Here is a 20,545-nt window from a genome sequence, read left to right as displayed (position 1 = left end):
TTCCAGCCTTCATCAAGTCACTGTGAGTTTTCTTTGGTTAATGTAAGGAACACACTGTGTTGGTCATCAGGGGCTATATTAGGTGAGGTGGTAAGGGGAGATGGGAAGGGGGTAGAGTGAGACTACACTAATACAAAAAACCAGTCCCTGCCATCAAAGTAGCAGAGGAGACAAGTATAAAGACCTTGAGAAAATGAACCAAGGAGGAAGAGGAGGTTCTGAGAACAGAGTCTGTGTGTGCTCAACCTTTGTGGTGTGGCACATGCCATTTTAAAAATCTGTCCCAGTAATCTTTTTAGTGAAAGACTTTCTCTGGTTATAAGTAGGCAGCAGAGTAGAAAAGGGTCAGTAAGATATTTTAAACTCTCATCTAGAAATTAAAGTTTGCATCTATTTTATGGACATTTTTGCTCTCTTAAAAAGAAAGTGATTTTTTTTTAAATCTAAAGCTTCATTTAAAGAAAGTTAAACTAAGAGATATTGACAAATCCAATGAAAATATATTCCCCACATTCTTGAATAGGGCACATCACATCCTTGGCAAGAAATTAAAAAATATCTTATCACATAGCTACTATATTAGTTTGCTTTTAATCATTTTGGATTTAGATTTTTTACCCTTCTTTGTCTTATATGTGATGATAAAACCACCTCTAAGTAATGTTTTGTTTTTGGTTTTTTGGTTTTGGTTTTTTTTTTTCTTTGATTGATGTAGGGCAGGCATCACCTCCCTTGGGTATTCACTGTTGTTTAGAGATTTTTATATGCTTCAAGTTTAAAACAAATTATTTCATTGGTTAGTTAGCACACTGTGCTTAGCCTCGAGGTGTGTGTATGTGAGTAGGTGAGGGTGGTGGGAAGGGGATAGAGTGAGACTAAGAAAAGCCAAAGCAGAGGCATTTGCCATATTCTGTTTGGACTGTACATGCTTTCATTGGAATTTCTCTGCCTTCAACAGCTTCAAGACTTCTGCAAATCCCAGTAAGAGGGCATTCATTTAGCAGCTAACAAGAAGCATATGTTTTCTGTGGGAGATCAATCATTATTTTCTATATTTCTTATTCAATAACTTTATTTTCAACATGTGTCATGTCCTGCTGAGGGAATGTTCATGGGGACTGTCACTAACAGAGATGGACACAGCTTGAGTTTTGAAACAGGAGACTCTCAGCTGAAACAATGGAGTTCAACATTTTCTTCTTTAATGATTTTGCTGTTAGAATAATAATGGGTTTTACAGAGACATGTAGAGTGTGATGGAACTCTACCTGTTGGATGGAAATTTTGTGTGTTATAGAGGGACAGGGCAGACCTCTTTGTTGCTTCATGCTCTTTTCGTTGTTGTTCCTATGTTCTCCTCAGGGTGCCTTCACCTTTGTCAACTCCTCTAGGGCCCCCATGGTCTCCACCCTATCAAAAGCAGAAATCAGGGAAGGATATGATATCACTGATTAATTCCTAGTATTACTGGAAATAAACTCTCCCAGCAAATTGTTTTTAATTTTTATCAGTTTGTCTTCGGTTAAAGGGATTTCAAGCATCCTGAAGTAGGAGAGAGAGAAAAAATTGGGGAGAAGCATCCTGAAACAAAACCCCTCAATAATAATGAAAATAACAAAAACAATCACAGCTGTCATTTTTTGACTGCTTACTATGTACTAGGTTGTATGTTATAGATTATTTGAATCCTCAAAACAACCCTATGGGTTGGGTACTATTGCTAAGCCCCATTTTCCAGATGATAAAAGCTTAGAGATTAAGTCCAGCTATCCAAAATCACATATCTAGTGACTAAACTGAGAAATGAATATGTGTTAAATTATTCTCTGCCTCCAGGTAAGGTGCAGTTGTAGACCCATGCCAGAGGACCTTAAAGTGTGTTCACTGGACCAGCAGTCTTAGCAGCTGCAGGTATTTCTACTGTAATATGACATATGAGTTCTTAAAAAAGCCTCACCACTCTCAAAATCATGAAATTTTAAACATGTGAAGGGCCCAATACTGAAAACATGCTGTGACACATTGAGTTATGTACCCCAGGAAGAAAATGTTCTTAGTCTTAATCCCATTCTTATAGGCATAAACCCATTGTAAATAGGCCTCTTTGAGCATGTTATTTTTAGTTAACATGTGGCCCAACTGAATTAAGGTGGGTCTTAATCCTATTACTGGTAGTCTTATAAAGAGAATGTCACAGGGAGGAGCCAGGAGCAGGAAGTCAGCAGGAACTCAGAAAAAAAAGGCTAAGATATTGCCATCCATGTGACAGGAAAGCCAAGGAACCCAAGTATTGCCAAACCAACCAAATGCTGCAGACCCCAGGAATAAGCAAGCCTTTTAGCCTCTGAAACTGTAAGCCAATAAATTCTTGTTGCTAAGCCAACCCATTGTGTGATATTTGTCATAGCCACTGGAAACTAAGACACATGTGCTGCTTTATATCCAAAGCACTATCTAAAACAACCATACTAATAAAAATACTATTGCAATCCAAATGGTCAATTAAAGTCCTAATAAAGAAATTCCACAGTAAATATAAGACTCTGTATTAAAAAGTGGAGGTAGTGGGGAGGAAGGCAGCTTAATTAAAAGGTAGTAATGAAGGTATAAGTCTTCTAAATCATGAAGACAAAAGGATAAGGTACACCAAGTCCATGGGATGTGTGTGCTTCCAAAGGCAAGCATGTGGCCAACCTGGGTTAAGAAGAATACAGAATGGGTAGAAATTGTGGCTAGTATCATGGTCTCCTCATCTGCTGGGTTCAGTTGTATAGTGTACATTTAGGTCCTGGTACTTGATGGGGCAAAGCACCAGTGTGCTGGGAAAAATTCAAGTTTGAACCAATGCATTAAATTGATCTCATTCCCTCATTTACCAATATCTTATCAGCTAATTCTCATTCCAGGAAGACTTACAACAAATCAGCCTTATTGGAAAGTGTTGGAAAGCATGATACAAAAGTAGGCTAGTTTTATTAGCATTACATTGTCTAGATTTATAATAAAAGCCCCAATATAATCAAAATGGTTGATATAAGCAAATCCTCTATAAATTGTTCATGGAATTTTACAAAATGCAAGTGGCAATGTGCTGGATGAGATAAGGAATATTAGACAGATAAATTATTTGTGGTCTTTGAATTTTATTATGAGTGATTGGGATATATCCTTGGATAAAGTAAATAGTTAATGTACTTCTGTTTACAAAAATCTTGAATTCCCCATGAGTTAGTCATTTAGAACAACCAAGGCTTCTAAAGGTATGTATAGGTACAAAATGTTTTTACCTTGATGGAAACCTTTCTAAATTAAAGTGATGAGAAATAGAATAATATACTGCAATAGTAATGCATCTCTTCTTGCCATGGCCCCAGAAGTTTGGAAAGTATTAAAGGGATTTCCCCCCATTCTTTCCTTACCTAAATGTAGACACCCTCTTCCCAGGATTTTTGGTTCACTTGATTCATTAAGTGGTTGCCATGCTGCAGATTTTGAAAGCCTGGACAACCTACAGGGAATTTTACTGTCTGAGAAGGAAGGGAGGAGAATTTTATGGGGACTTGGGGGGAGATGGGCGTGTTGGTGAGTTTCATGAGAACAGTCATGATCAGGGAAGTAGCAGAGACATGGGAAAGTTGGCCTCTGGATGTTAAGGCTCCCAGTCTTAGCAAAAAGGTACTGTCCCATTACCAAGCTTGGCACAGGGATGGCAGAGATGCTGCCTGCCAAGGGACCTTGGGAACTCTGCCCATGAGTGATTGTTATGTCGTACAGACCAGTAGCCCTTTCTCAGGACTTGGACCACCCTGGGGAAGAGCAGCCCCTCTCACAAGCCAAAGGTCTGAAAAAGAATTTCCTGTCAGATGTAACTCAAAGCAGATTATATTTGATTTAGCAAAAAAGTTAAAACTGGCATTTATTACCTCTTGTGGTGTGGAATAAAGGACATAACTAATACAAAAGTGAAACATGCCTCCTTGACTTCTGAAGCAATGCATGAATTTGAGTTAACTTTGCCTATCAGGAACTTTACTTACATGCATGTAATATATTTACTCTTATGAAACAATATAACACAACACTTTGATTTTTAGAAGTATAGTGTCTGTTTTTTATATCTTTTCCACCCCCACCTTCATTCCTACTAAGTGTCATTTCTTGGTGCTGCAGGTGCTGATTTCTGATTTCCTGCTCTTATATAGCCATGGACTTAAAACTACTTGATAGAGTTTATTAGAAATGTAATGAACTGCTTTGGAAACTTAAGCAGTAATTTCAAAAATATAGTTACAGTATGAGAAGATGTTTATGGTACACTAATCAGTGAAAAAAAGCAGAATACAGATTTATATAGCATATGATCTCTATATTTTAAAAAAATGCAGCCGGTAAAATTTCAGCTGCAAACAGGATTAAAACAGGCTTGGAAACCACTATAACGTGGTGATGGGTCTGTGCCAGGTTGAGGTGCATAAGATTTCCTGTAAAGATATCTTTAAGGAAGAGGCAAGGAAATGAGAAGATGGCTTAGTGCCCACATTCTACCTGGTAGACAGATATATATACACAGAGAGATTCAAAAATAAATGAATCAGAAATAGGAGTAGATGTGGATATAGACACAGAGATATGGAGACGAACAGAAATTCATAAAGATAGAAATACAGATAGAGATCAGATATGTGATGACTAGAAAGAAATACACCAAAATGTTAACATAGACCCTCTCTGAACAGTGGCTCTATGGGATATTTAAATTCCTTTTTTAAAAATTCTTTTTTCTAATGTCTACCTTTTCAACAATGGTAAATATTACTTTTATAACCATAAAAATATTTTAAATGTTTATGTGTGAGGTAAGCGTGAATGAGCACAGAGGGGAGGCCTATTATCCTTAAATTAAGAAAATTGTATAAGTTCCAATTTTTAACCTCTTGATTTCTACTTTTTTGGCAGGGATGGGGGAGTGGCTGTGTCCCTCTTTACAGGGATATTAGTGTTGATACACAATGACATAGCTGTTAAATGAATTTTTGATTTTCACTTATGGGTTGCATCAGGTTACTCATATTTTTCCTCTTATTAACAAAAATGCATATCATATAGGGGTTGCTCAAGGATGTAAGGTAGTAATTGGTCTTTGGACAATAATTTCTCATGAGTGATTCCTTTAGACTCCACTCTGTAATGCAACTTATAATCTTTGGTCTTCTTTGCTTCTCTATTCTCTCATTGAACTCATTGACTGACATATTTGAAAGTAGCTAAGTAGATTTTATAATGAGTAACTATCACCAATAACATCAGAAAAGGAATTTTGTATTTCAGAATATAAGTATATAAAAAGGCTAATTATCTCCATCCCATAGGGACATTGTCTGCATTTTTAATGCAAATTTTATTGCAATATATTAACACACCATATAATCCATCCAAAGTATATTATCAATGGCTCACAGTATCCTTACATAGTTGTGCAATCATTTCACCACAATTAATTTTAGAATGTTTTCATTACTCCAAAAACAAAAATAAAAAAGAGACATAAAAAAGAAAACCGAAAACACCCCGTACTCCTTATCCCCTCACCCCCATTGTTGACCACAAATATTGTTGTGGTACATTTGTTACTGTTGATGAAAGAATATTAAGATATTGCTATTAACTATAGTCCATAGTTTGCAATAGGTTCATTTTTCCCATGTACCACTCTATTATTAACTCTTTGTAAAAATGTTGTACATTTGTTCTGGTTCATGAAATAACTTATTTATATTGTAGTGTTAATCACAGACACAAGGTTCACCGTGTTATACATTCCCATATTTTAACCTCTAGCTTTCCTTCTGGTGACATATGACTCTAAACAACCCCTTTCAACCACATTCACAGACAATTAAGCACTATTACTTATACTTCTAATACCAAGCTACCATCACCTCTATGCATTTCCAAACATTGAAGTTCAACCCAGTTTAAAATTCGGGACATGTTAAGCAACCACTCCCCATTACTAGTTTCATTCTAGCTCTTGGAAAATTATATTCTAAATTTTATGACTATGTGTTTACAGATTATAATTAGTTCATATTAGCGAAATCATGAAATATTTGTCCTTTCATGTGTCAGCATTTTTAATAAAATATTCTAAGAGGTTTAGATAAGTTGCTAATGGGCCTGTTAAACTGTACTCACTTTATTGCAAACTCCTTTGCTTCTCCCTCTCTATGTTTACGAATGTATTTAAGACCAGTTGCTAGATAACTCCTTTTTTCCCTGTATTAATTGAAAACAAACAGACAAACATGTTTAAGGCCTTGAACTTAAAGTTTGAATGACTTTGGTATGAAGAAATAAAACCTTTTTAATATTCAAGTTGCTCATAATTGAAAGAAAAGGTTTCAAAGATTTAGTGTATTACTTTTGAGATGACATTTTGATAATCTGTGATTTAAATTGAATAGCTGTGCATTAAACTTCTGTGAAAATATTAATGAGAATATTAAAACACATTGTGATGTAAGAATATTTAAAAGTAACCTATTTCTGGGCTCAAAATATACTTCTGGAAAATTAAATTTGTCAAGCCCCATTTTTGGATTTTTGATGAAATAAAAACATGGGACCTAATGTTGAAATATACTTTCAAAAAATATTTTTGAAAGAAATTTTTAATATTATTGTTCTATAATTGTTATACCAAATGGTATTACTCTTATTTCAATAACTTTTAAAAAAAATCTTAGCCTACTGTGTTCAAAATTTATCAGAACTATAATTGAACTTTTCTTTTATAATGGGTGACTTTTAGGAAGCAATTATCAGGCATTTGTAGTAAATCAAAATAACAGTGATTCCAGCAAAGATGAATAAAGATCTTTTCTCTTTGGAAGGTAAATTATATTAAATAGATGAAATTGAGGAACACCGTCTTCTCACTTGACTTTCCAATCAGTTAAAAAATGTATATCTTCAGCTAAAAATGCTTCCACAGTTTATAATTTTTCAAGAAAATACTGTTCTTAGGGAAGTTTCAATAACTATATTTTAAGTTTCTTCACTATGAAAGGTCAGTATTACAGTTTTGTGTCTTCCACATTGTTAATAAATATTTGTTATTGATTCAGTTGACCAGAAATTTATCTGCCATTATGATTTTCAAAAGTCATATCAACATAACCTACAGTGTGGAGTGTTTCCTTGCTTATGCATATTGAAATGATCTTTTCTAGATGTTGTGTTATGTAACCCTTGGTTAAAAATTTACCACTCTTGCTGTGTGATACCTTCATCAGTTACAATACCTATAGGGCTTTTTCCAGGTTCCTGAATGCAGGCTTACATCTTAATGATCTTACCACTAATTTTCAAATAAAGGTAATTTTACTTGTTTTTAATAAACATCTAGTTATTCCCACACTTTTATCTCTCTTCATTACAAACATTTTTTGCTTTCACCTTGAAAACCTCATTCACAGAAGTTCAGTAGTTTCTCCTAAGAGACTTCTTAAAATTAATAATAAAATGTTTCATAGAATTAGGTTATGATAAAATTATTTCCAATGTTAACATTTTACCATATTTTTCTAGATTTCTTTTTCATGTGAATTATTCTGTTCCAAATTTGAGTCTGTAGCCTGATTCTTTTTTAAACTATTTGGAGCAGGTTAGGTATCCAGGAAGTGGACTCTGAGATGGAGATTAATGTGTAAGAATAGTTTTAGGGGGTGCCCTTGGGCCAAAGAAGAAATCAGAGTGTGGTGCTGTCACAAAAAGGCTTCAGTCAATCCCATGGGAAATTCTGAAGCTGAGATGGCTCTTCAGAGTTGGCCCCAGTTGAAGCAAGGGGGGTACATGAACTAGTCATTAGATTCGGGCTGCCCCAGGAAGGGGATGTGCCCATGGGTAAAGAGGCTATCTTTAGCAGAGGCTGTTCTCAAAGAGGGGTGACAATTGAGGACTGTATATTGGTAGCACTCCTGGCACCTGTGGTGTAAGTCCTTGATTCCTGAAGAGGGATCTGAGTGGCACACCATAGCACCCACTACACCAGTCTACCACAAACAGAGTTGGATGTTTTCAGGGAGTCTAAGTCAAGCTCCTTTGAGCTGAGGTGCACTTCCTGCTCTGGCAACAAAATCATGCAGCAGATGCTGCTTCCTTTTCCTTCCTCTTTGCTTCCCTGACATTTTCTATTCTTTGCATATTTAGAAGACCAACCATTGATGTGATTTGTTTTCTGAGCTTTTGAGTATTACAGGTCATCTTGAAGAATATAGATAGGTTTAACTGACAGTGGGTCTGGTATATTGTTTTCTATGTGTAGTTCTTCTAAAATTACTTGTTAGATCTTTATATAGTTTCTCTTGTGACCTTGTTTAATTTGATTGGACATTTTTAATTAGTGCCTGCAAAATTTCCAAATGTGCCATATGGTTTGCATAACAGATTTAGAAGAGAAGAAAGGATAATTATTGTCTGTAGAGTAACTAAAAGAGTGTTCAGCTAGCCAGTGTGATTCATTGTGATTCAGATGTAAAAGAAAAGCTGAAGCAACAGCAATCAGTTTTGAATTACATTTAACAATTATTCCTTGGCCTTTTAATTTTCTGTGGAATTTGTGGGTGAAACCTTAATGAATGTAGTAGAGTCACCCTCCCAACAACTGATATGTTTTAGATGATCACATGTAACTTAATCTAGCATGTGTTTGTAGCAGCTACATGAGATACATTAAGACTTGAAAAAGGGGCGGTCATTCTCTGATTAGAACAAAATGTTGAAAAATCTTGTGTGTAGTAAGTATTGACACTTTGTTCATATGTTCAGATTTTGAAATGCATGCAGTAGGCCTTTTTGGAAGTTCATTCTAAGTTACTGAGGACATTAAGAAAACCCTAGGAAAGGAATAGTTGTAGCTATGATATTATATATAGAATGTATAATAAATTCATTGTCTGATGAATAGAGATTAGCAGCCAGGTGCCATTGGTGATTTCTGTTATCAGTTTTGGAGATGCATACATGTAATTCAAAAATAGAAGTGATTCATTATCATTATAAAATATATACATAATGCAGAGAAAGTGAAATTCTGTCTTTAGTAACCCATTGTACCCTTTGTGCTCACCCTTCCCTTTAACTGGTATCAGTTCTACATATACCCTTAGTGGTCTTCTAAGCATTTACAAAAACACATGCATCCAGGCATGTATGTGTGTGTATGTATACATTCAAATATCCTGTACATTTACATAAATGTATATGCATGTGTATGTGTATGTGGTATTTTATATATATACACACACACACACACACACACATATATATATACACACATACATACATATCATACCACATATATTGTTCAGGAGCTTCTCTCTCTCTCTCTCTCTTTCTCTCTCTCTCTTTAAATTAACATTATTGCATTGACATATTTTCATGGCAGCACATTTAAATAGAGTTTACTATTTAAAACTTTTGTATGGTATTCTATAGGGTGGAGTTATCGTTTTATTTAACCATTCTAAATCACGTAAATAAGTGTGCTTTGAAATAATATTTATTTGGTGTTTTGTAGTTCATTTATTTTATTAAATAGATGTATAATTTGGTGTTATTTATTTATTCTCTGAGACCAAAGTGATATAGTGTCCCCTTTTTTGATGGTTAAATTTTGCAAGAGTTTAAATATAACCTTCTTATTTAAATATTAAGATTAGAAAGTTAATTGTAAGATAAATATTCCATTATATTTTAAAAGATACTTTTATATCCTCTTCCATATGTTCATTTTCTCTGATATAGCCTCTTCTGTGCTTTTCTCTTTTCTGACAATGCCAGTTCCTCTACAACTTTATATAATAAGAAATAGAAAATGCCAGGTTCTTCATAAATAAATTCAATCCTATAAATTAAAGTCTACCTCTAACTAAAGTTTATATTTTGTGTTAAACTTACCATTTTTAGACATTCATTATTAAAACCTGACTTATGGCAGCACATTCCTCCAATTTCTAATCAATGTCCATTCAACCAGAGCAGTGACTGCTTCATAAGCTAAATTAGAGTGCCTACTTACAGCTGATAATTCTTGGTACAGCCTCTTGAGCATCAAGTGCAAATTTCAAGAGAAACTGTCCCTAGACAAATTCAGTGTTATCAGCCTCAATCCAGACAGCTTTGCTTTCCTTTGAATGTTTCTAGCCTGTACTTTTCCAACTCTTTCATTGGTGCTGCCTTTGTGAATCCACAAAATTTTGTTCAGAACACTAGTGGAAGAAAGAACATAGGAGCCAGAGCACATGTTTTCTTCACTAGAGCAGTTCAGGCCCTACAAATTTCTCTTCCTTGTTCAATTCTCAATGAGCAACTCATCTATGTCTTGTATGCCAGCAGTCAGAAGCTCTTAAATGATAAAAATTATATTCCTTGTACTGTCCCATCTGGTGCTAGCAGAGTTTTAAACCCCTGCCTTTTTTATTTTTATTATTTTTTTTTTAATCAGAGCTACTCTCTAAAATGAATGGCTTAAATCTAGGACCATTCTGTGGCATTTGTTGGAATATTTCTAACATTGGTCAACTGTATTCTTGGCACCCCTGACTCTTTTGAACTGAAGATTTGTGTCTTGATAAGTGAATTGTTTATTAGGTCCCTGTTATGTTATGGAATTTATCTTGTTGCTATGTGAGTACTTTGGTTTACATTTATGTTGAATTATTTATTCATTCATTCATTGTAGTTAATAAATCTCACAGGGGTATCTACTATGCCCAAAACATTGTGTATTGTGCCCAGGCTTATATTATTTTGGATTGCATAAAAATGATTGGGGGCAGAATAGTAAGAAAAAGAAAGAGCACTAGTTTTCCATCAGAAACTGTGGGTTTGAATCCTGACTCTGCCATTTAGATATCTGACCTTGGCCAAATAACCTAAATCAGCTGCAGTTTCCATATACATCTAAAATGGGGCTGATATTATATTTTTCACTAACTTCACAGGAAATTATGAATGTCAAATTGTCTCATAATTGATTAAGGCAAATGTTAATTATAAAAAGTTAATTATACCTTTCCTGCCCTGAGATATATATTATACTGAAGGAGAATACAAAAGTATTTATAAACAACTAGAATGCATGGTAGAAGTGTAAGAGAAAAGGACAGAAAAAAGTGCTATGGGAGTTTGCCCAGGAGCTTAATCATTTCCAGTTGGAGGAACCAAGGTCTTTATGAAAGAGGAAGAATTTCAGCTGGGACCTGAGGGATGGTGGAATTTCTGCTTGTGGAGAATGGAAAGATCACTCCAGGTGAGGAGAGTGGAATGAACAAAGGCATACAGTTATGGAAAAGCCTCTCCAATAATGAATGACACACTTTGGTTAAGGCATTGAGTATATAAAGCAAAGTAGTGAAATGTAGTTCTAGATAGGAAGATCATAGCTAGAGAAGGGCTGATCTGGATTTGCTCTCCATCCTATAGACATTAAGGACCACTGAAAATTTGGGGAAGCCAACAACCAATAATGTTTAATAACCAGGTCATTAAACTCTTTGAATGTAAGAGATTATTTTGGATGGAATGGTAGATGGACAGTTCTATCAATATACCAATTTGCATGCCTAAACTGAACATTTCATGTCAGCCTGAAATATCTGCATTTCAGATATTCCTGATTCAGAGATTCCTGAAGGGCTTCTCCTTAAGTAAGAGTACACCAAACAAATCTCTTTCAGAACAAAGGCATCATTAATTCCAGTGGACAATTCCAGACTCTCCCCTCAAAAGCATATACTATGTGTGGTCTGGCTTCACTTCCATTTAGTTAGTGTCCAGCTGAAGAAGAGAAAATGCCAAGGACCAAGAAGAAGTAGTGAAGGAAGTGAGAGAGAATCATTAGAGTGCCGGGATAATGAAGCCAAGGTAGGAGAGAAAACAGAGTAGAGGTTGTCAACAGTATGACAACTACAGAAGGGTCAAAAATATTAGGGCCATGAAATGTTGCTTGTTTGGGCATTAGAATTCTCAGGTAACCTTTGATCAAGCAAGCTTGGAATAATCACTCTGTGGAATTCAACTGAGAATCAACATGAGCTGAATGGGACCCAGGAGTTCCTTGGGTTCTGCTTGGCGTCTTTGAGGGGAAGCAGAATGAGTGGATGGTAGAGTCTCATTATGATTTTTGTGGGGCCTAGCTATTTTTGTCTTAATGGGCTCTTTCTTCCATCAAAACACATGTTAAAATATATTTTATAACTACATTGGTACACAGGTGAATATATTAATATTATATGTTAAAATAATTTAATAAGTCTAAAAGTTCTCTTTTTTTCTTCTGAGTTTAAAATATTAAAACATTTACATGGGCCCCTATATGTACTGTGGGTCCCAGGCACTGTGCCTAATGGATAAGTCAGCCCTGGTGGAGAGTGGGTGTCATTCAGAATGGGCACAGTAGACCTGAGATGATATCTGGCGGAAAGATTCTGGAGAGTCAGCGGGGATAGGATGACGTCCTGACTGGATGGAGAGGTAAGGGAAGTTTTGAGAAATTTAACAAATTGAATGATGAGGATCTGAAGTCTCAAGGAGAGAAAAGGGAAAGGGCACCAGGAAAGGGGCAATAAACAAAAGAGTGTTTGAGTCTTACTGGGTATAGTCCTGGTCTTACAGTGTTTAAATTTTCAAAAAATGAAAACATTCAATAAAGTCAGTCATGGGCCAAATGACTCATTTGTATGTTTAATTTTATTCATTTGTTTGTTAGATATTCCATATATTTTCACCAAGAAAAATAATTACCTAGGAAATAAATTTTGGGGAAAGAAATAGCTTTTTAGATCCTTCTAAATATTAAGAGGGAAATATTCCTACATTATATTCTTCCAGTTCCAATTTATATCTTTTGATTAATGAAAGAAATGCAAAAAAGGAATATTGTTTGTTCCAACTGGTACTTCAAAATATAATCAGTGCACCAAGTTTTGTGAACAGTAATTTCAGGGTTTTTAAATCAGCACATTTAAATTTAATCTACAAGTTGCTAATGTTTCTGAGCTAATTTTAAGCAATATAGCATCATATTATATATGAGCTATTTTATAATAATAGAAGTCACATTTAACTACAGGTTAAGTGACTACATTAAAAGGCAATACAATTATTTTAATGGATTTCTAATTTAATGCTTAAATCCTGGATAATCAAGAGGTGAACTTTAAATTACATTGATCTTTCTTGGATTTTTGGTTGAAAAATGTTGCCAGAAAGAGTAGACAAAAAAAAAAAAAAAAAAAAAAAAGAAAAGAAACAGGTCTATTTTTAATGCAATACTTTATAATGGCTAATACCTCTTTTGGTAAACATCAGGCAAGGACAGGTGCTGAAAAAGAACAGGAGAATGTAATTCCATAATAGACAAAAAACATAAAGAGTTGTTTCACTGAAGAACTACAACTTGTAAATAAATTTGAAATGTTCATTCTCAAAAGTAATAAAGAAAGCACAATTAAAGCAAGTTACAAGTTTTGCTAAGTAAATAAATTAGCAAAATATTGCATTATTTGTACTATCTTATTTATACATTTTTAAATTTTTATAAACAACTCTTTTTACTCTGATGGAAAATGTACATAATTATGAATTCTGTTTTCCTTCCAATACATAAATACCAAAGAACGAGGGAGAGGAGAAGGAGAAGAAGGAATAGAAGAGGGAGGAAAACATTAAAAAGGATGAAATCGTGAGCTCTCCACAACTGGAAATGCGCCATCAGACTCTGAATGTCTGTTTGTTAAAAACGTTGACGAAGGGGCTCTACAGTATGCAGGAGTTTGGACTAGTTTACCTTTGAAGGTGCATTCAAATTCTACAATTCGGTAACTCAGTGATACACACATACGCGTACACATACACATATATGTATAAGTTCTTACTAGAAGAGAAAAAGAGGTTAATTTAGATTTGGTGACCTGAATTAGGAGTGACACATATTTTAACTTTCTTCTCAAAAATATAAAATAAGCTCAAGTTTTGTAGTATAAAAACCCATTAGGCATCCTTTTCATTTTGTCGTTAAAACTTAGACTATATATGATACATTAAAGTGAAATGCTTATTTTCCTAATTATTTGTGAACTTTTTTATACATAGATTGCTTTAAATATTATAGTTTAGATCAGTGTTACCAAAATGTGGTCCTTGGAATTCATGTCTGAATAACCAAGGGAGATTCCTAAACTGTGGATTCCAGCTTGCTGAGACTTGCTGAATCAGAATATTTAGAGAGCGGATCCTGGTAATCTCCATTTCCTGTGTTATTCTTATGCACTGACATTTATACCTTCATTTATACCCTTGTGACTCAAAAGATGACCCAGAATCTGCAGCATCCCTTGGGCATCCCTTGTAGTTTTTTGGAGGTGGAGAGGCTTAGACCCTAGCCCCCACCTATGGAATCAGAATCTGCATTGTAACAAGATCCTTAGGTGTTTCTTGTACGCCTTAAAATATCTAAGAAGACCAGAATAGACAGTATCCAAACAGTGACAAAATGAACTGATCAGTTTTAAGTCACTTGCAAGGTTGTGAATCTTATCTTCTCAGTTGACTTTTTTCCTGATCATTCATTTATCCTATCACCAAATTTTTATTCACCATAAACAATCTAACAAGTAAGCTAGAGAAGAAATGAAAGACAGCATCTACTTTCATGAAAGCTGTCACACAAATCAACAATGACATTACTTGATAAATGCAGTAACAGAGATCCACCCAAGAGTCTATGCAGTATAGGGGAAATCACCTAAATCTGCTTAAATCAACTTTTCACTTGGACAAAGTTTTAAAGAATGTCTTAGTCAGAAAAGGAATGTGCAGAAAGGCACTCCAGAGTGAGAAAAGGTCATGCCTTATGACATGTAAGAATGCAGCACAAAGAGAAACTGCTAATAGAAGTAGAACTGAAGCACCAAGTGCTGGAGTCAGACCACCTTGATCCAGATGATAATTAGTAGCCATGTGAACCTGTACATATCTCTTAAACTCTTTGTACTTCCATGTGCTGGTTTGAATTTATTATGTACGCCAGAAAAGCCTATGTTCTCTTAATCCAGTCTTGTGGGGACAGACCTATTGTGGGTGGGATTTTGATTAGGTTGTTTCCATGGAGATGTGACACACTCAGTTCAAAGTGGGTCTTAATCCTTTACTGGAGTCCTTTAGGAGAGCTCATGGAGAGAGAGAGCTCAGAAAAGCTAACAGATATTACCTAGAATTTGGCCCTGGGAGAAGCAAGGACCCATGGGAGCTGAGGCAGAAGTCCAGAGACATTTTGGAGAAAGCCACTGAACTGGAAAGCTAAACCCAAGAGAGAAGGTTCAGCAGAGCCAGCCATGTGCCTTCCCATGTGACAGACAAACCCTGGATGCCATCAGCCTTTTCTCAGAGAAGGTACCTTCCTCTTTATGCCTTAATTTGGACAATTTTATGGCTTTATAACTATAAATTTGCAACCTAACAAATCCTTGTTGAAAAAGCCAATCCATTTTTGGTTTATTGCATTCCGGTAGCTTTAGCAAACCAAAACACTCAGTTTCCTCACTTTAAGTTGGTGCCAATATTAGTATTCCCATCATAAAGTTATTTGGAGGATTAAATGAGATAGTATAACTAAAGTGCCTAGAAATCTGCTTGGTAGTTAACAAGTGCTCAATAACTGTTAGTGAACATTATTAATTCAATGTGACTAGAGTATGTGTAGAAATGTGGGAAAGAAAAGTACCAATTTTAAAAAGAAAATGATTTTACCTAGTTACCTGTCAAAACAAGCAAATAGTCACTTGGGAAAAGAAAAAGGCATGAAGGACTTTGCACACCCTGTTGAGGAGTTTGGAAGCCAAAAGAGGTACTCAGGAGAATACAGTCATCTGTGAGAAGTCGGAGGAAGAGGAGCCTCTAAAGTCACATAGAAAACCCAGAACAGGAAATGGGAGAGTTGGAACACAATGGTGTCAAAGAAGCCTAGGGAAGAGAATTTCAAAGAATGTTCAATAGTATCCAATGATGAAGAAAGTTGGAATAAAATGAGAACAGAGAAGTGTTCATTGACTTTGCCTGAAAGTTTCTTGACTACTTCCCCAAGAGCATTTTTTTTCCATGGGAATAATGGGAACAGTAATAAAATATCACTGGATTAAGGTGCAGTGAACAGGTGGAGGTAGAGAGTAGAACTATTCTGTAAAGACATCAAGAATTTAACTGGATAGGATTTAAAGAAGGGTAGATTAAAGACACAGTATGGGTATTTGCTGAATCCAATTCTCTAGTGCATTAGAATGGATGGAATTTGGAATATTGGTGGACTCATGAGTCATTGAGCACTTCCTAGCTTTCTGGTACAAGATGTTCCGGATTTACCTTGCATTTACCCTGCTCCAAGGAGGTATTTCTCCAAGGAGACCTGTTTCCTTCTAGTAGGGGTGTCCCGGTTTGGATGTACTGTGGCCCCCAAAATGCCATTATCTTTGATGCAATCTTGTGGGGGAAGATTGATTAATATTTTTGGTTAGGGTGTAACCTTTTGATCAGATGTTTCCGTGGAGATATGACTCACCCAACTGTGGGTGATGACTTTGATTGGATAATTTCCATGGAGGTGTTGCCCCACCCATTCAGGGTTGGTCTGAATTAGATCACTGGAGCCATATAAATGAGCTGACAGACAGAAGGAACTCAGTGCAGCTGTGAATGACATTTGGAGAGCAACCGAGAGAGACATTTTGAAGACGGCCATTGGAAGCAGACTTTTGCTCCGGAGAAGCTAAGAGAGGACAAATGCCCCAAGAGCAACATTTTGAAGAACCTACAGGAACTGAGAGAGGAGCTAAAACACAACCCAGGATCAGCAGATGCCAGCCACTTGCCTTCCCAGTTTAGAGAGGTTTTTTTGGAAGCCACTGGCCTTCCTTTGATGAAGGTATACAATTGTTGAAGCCTTACTTTGGACACTTTGTGGCCTTAAGACTGTAACTGTGTAACCAAATAAACCCCCTTTATAGAAGCCAATCCATTTCTGGTAATTTGTGAAGGAACAGCATTAGCAAACTGAAACAGGGGGATAGCATTTAAAAACTAAGACCTTGTAACCATTCATATTCACTGGTCCTGAATTTTCACTGATTCTAATCCCTTTCAGGAAACAGAAATGAGAAAAACATATTTAAATTATGAGTTGATATTCTTTCTTCCTATGTATTTGATAACATTATTACATCAATGTTAAATTTCTTGGGTGTTATTATGATAATGTAGTTATATAGGAAAATGTTCTTTTTCTTAACAGATGAATGTTTAAGTATTTAGAAATGAAGTGCCATGACATCTGAAATTTACCTTGAAGTGACTCAACAAAATAATAACAATTGGTGAATATATATGAAATGCATAGGGGTGTTCATCAGCAATTCTTTAAACTTTTCTATAGATTTGGAAATTTCAAAATAAAGAGTTGGAGAATATAAACATAGGTGGAAAGTTAGCTCTTCTACCAGGGGGTAAGAAAGGGAGATCAAGATGTATATTGGTACAAATAATTCTGTAAGTGGGACTGCAAAACAAGAAAGATGAACTAGTTTTATCTCATCATTTCTCTTTTCTCAGTGAGTCATTGATGGCATGTTGAGGAGAATGCACTGGGTTTCCAATCACTGATGAGGTTTAGGGGAAATACTAGTGGGCACTGTGGAATACCAGCTAAAGTTAGAGATCAAATATTTGAAGAGTCATAGGTATTCATGGTTCTGTAACATGTGCTAGTAAGCTCAACAGCAAAAGGTATTGAGTAAAGAAGTTGGAAGATTTCAGTCCTAGAGTTTGCCAAATGATTATGGCAATGTGGCAAAATAGTAGATGGTAGTGGCAAGAGTTTAATTAAAGTTTTGGCAAAAAAAAAAAAAAATGTGAGGCAGGATGAAATTGATAAATCAGTAGAAAGTGGAAGAATTAAAGGACTCTAAGTATCTTAGTTTTACAGACGGTTATGACAAACACAGTGGGTTGTCTTCACAACAGTAATTTATTGGCTCCCAGTTTGGAAGGTTAGCAGTCCAAAATGAAGGCATTTGCACTGTCATGCTTTCTCCCCAGTGTCAGTAGCATTCTGATGCTGGTTTGCTGCAATCCTTGGGATTCCTTGACTTTCATCTCTGCCTATTGTCACAGGGCGATCTCTGTTTCATTGTGGCTACCCTTCTGGTTTCCACTAGCTTTCAGCTTCAGGTTCCTCTGGCTGTGATTGAATTTCCCTTAGTAAGGTATCCTTATTAAGACATATAGATTAAGGCCTGCCCTCATTCAGTTTTTTAACATCTACATAGGATTTTACAAGATTCTATTCACAAATGAGTCCACTTCTTAACTGATAACACATTTTCAAAGGGTCCTATTTACAAATGAGTTCACACCCAAAGGAAGATGGATTAAGATTAAGAACGTGTCTTTTTGTTAAGGTATGTAATTCAATCTACCCCAGTAGGCTAAAATGAGGTAAAAAGGCAGTTGTACTGGAAGAAAAGGAGAGAAGATGTTGGAAGGATAAATTGTGGATTGAAAAGGATAAAAGAGTTTGGAACTGAAAATATGAAACAGTACTTGTTAGTAAGTGCTGGGATATGATCAAGGAAACTGGTGATTGGCGTGAAATGGAGATGAAGTTCAATGGAATTATGAACTAGTGGGGGAATTTTGGAACTCAGGTATTATAAGGACATTCCATGTTGCAAAGGAAATTCACCACTCTTAGGCACAAGGAAGACTGTGCTCCCAATGCCAACAACTTCAGTGTGAGGACATTACCTAAAAGCTAAAAGATGAAAGCAAAGGGTGGAGGGTACTATAGCCAAGAGTCATGAATTTCCGAGGAATAACCAATCAAAATGTTTGAATTCCTGTTTAACCAAGAAACTCTTTTGCAAAATATTTATCATATTGAATCAAGTCCTTTGTTAGGGATATTTAAAATAATTTCACAAAAAGTAAACAAAAGGTAGTTTTCACTGATTTAAAGAGAAAAAGTTATAGATGTTTTACACTGGAAGAAAAATAATGGAAATTTCATTTTAATTGCTAGTCTTACTTTTATATTTTTATATATTCCAAACAGTTTGCAACTGATTTTGTCGCTCTCGGTAATTATAGTCTATGTATGAAGCTTTAGAGTCAACTACCGAAAAGGTATTTCCAAATCTAAGGTAGTTTCTACTTCTAGAATGGCATGTAAGCTCTTATCAGATCTAATCTCCTACAGAGGAGAACAAAAATTCAGGAATCTATCTGTCTATCTAATCTATCTACTATCTGTCAACCATTTCTCTATCTGTGTGTTTGTGTTGTGTATAAAATAGCTAGCTACCTGAGAGGAAAAAAGGCAATCAGATTCTAGAAGGAAGTCAAGTTGGAAGAAGGGAAAGGAATAATCTTTCCATTTTTTAAGGCTTTTTAGACTGCGGGTAGGTGCATATATGCAACTTGTGGGCAGGTATAAGGGGAACTGGAAGTTTTTTGGTTTACAAAACCAGGTAACAGGGTTTAATGCAACAATAACTTTTGGAAAGTGAATCTGGGATTTTCCAGAAAGGCACAAGCTAGACAAAGGGAGAAGCCAAATTCTGTGTATAAATGCTGCTCAAATATCTGTATGACACTTGAACCACATATACGGGGCTGACTTCAAGCAATCCTGCCGAGCCTAAAATAACTGAAATTTGAATACCTCCCAAGACATATTTTTCAGCTTAAGTCCAACTAAGTAAAGTTCTTGTTAAACCAACAAATAAATACACACACACACACACACACACACACACACACACAAATCTTTTGTAGTATATAATGCAATACAGAAATCTCCAAAATATTGTATGAAAATGTTCAAGATGCCAACCAAACCTACATGAAGTTATACAATATACAAAGAAGCAGCAATAACAAAAAATGTGATCCATAATCAAGAGAAAAGATATTAAATGGTGACCAACCCTGATGTAATCCAGATATTTGATTTAGCAGACAAGGATTTTAAAGCAGCTGTTATAACTATGCTCTAAAATATAAAGGACAGATTCTCATAATGGATAAAATATAGGAACTCTCAGCAAATAAATCAAAACAAAAAAAATAAATATAAATTCTAGAACTGAAAAATGTAATCTGAAATTTAAAAATCATTGATAGGATTATTGTGAGAATGAAGATGATAGAGGAAAAGGTCAATTAAATTGAAGATAGGTCCATAGTAATTATTAAATCTGAAGGACAGAAAGAGAGAAGAACTGAAAAAATTAAGAGACCCTTGGACACTGTTGAGACCATATTAAAATATCTAAATTAAATGTAATTGGAGTCCAATAGGGAGAGGAAAGAGACAACAGGAATAAAAATATATTTGAAGAAACAATGGTCAAAACTTTTTCAAATTTGATTGAAGGCATACATTTAAATATTCAACAAGGACAAGGAGCGAATCGCAGGCAAGCTAAATACA

Source organism: Choloepus didactylus, chromosome 1 (genome assembly GCF_015220235.1).
Source record: "Choloepus didactylus isolate mChoDid1 chromosome 1, mChoDid1.pri, whole genome shotgun sequence".
Lineage (NCBI taxonomy): Eukaryota > Metazoa > Chordata > Mammalia > Pilosa > Megalonychidae > Choloepus > Choloepus didactylus.
The sequence above is the reverse complement of the archived record's forward strand: the minus strand, read 5'-3'. Positions refer to the sequence as shown.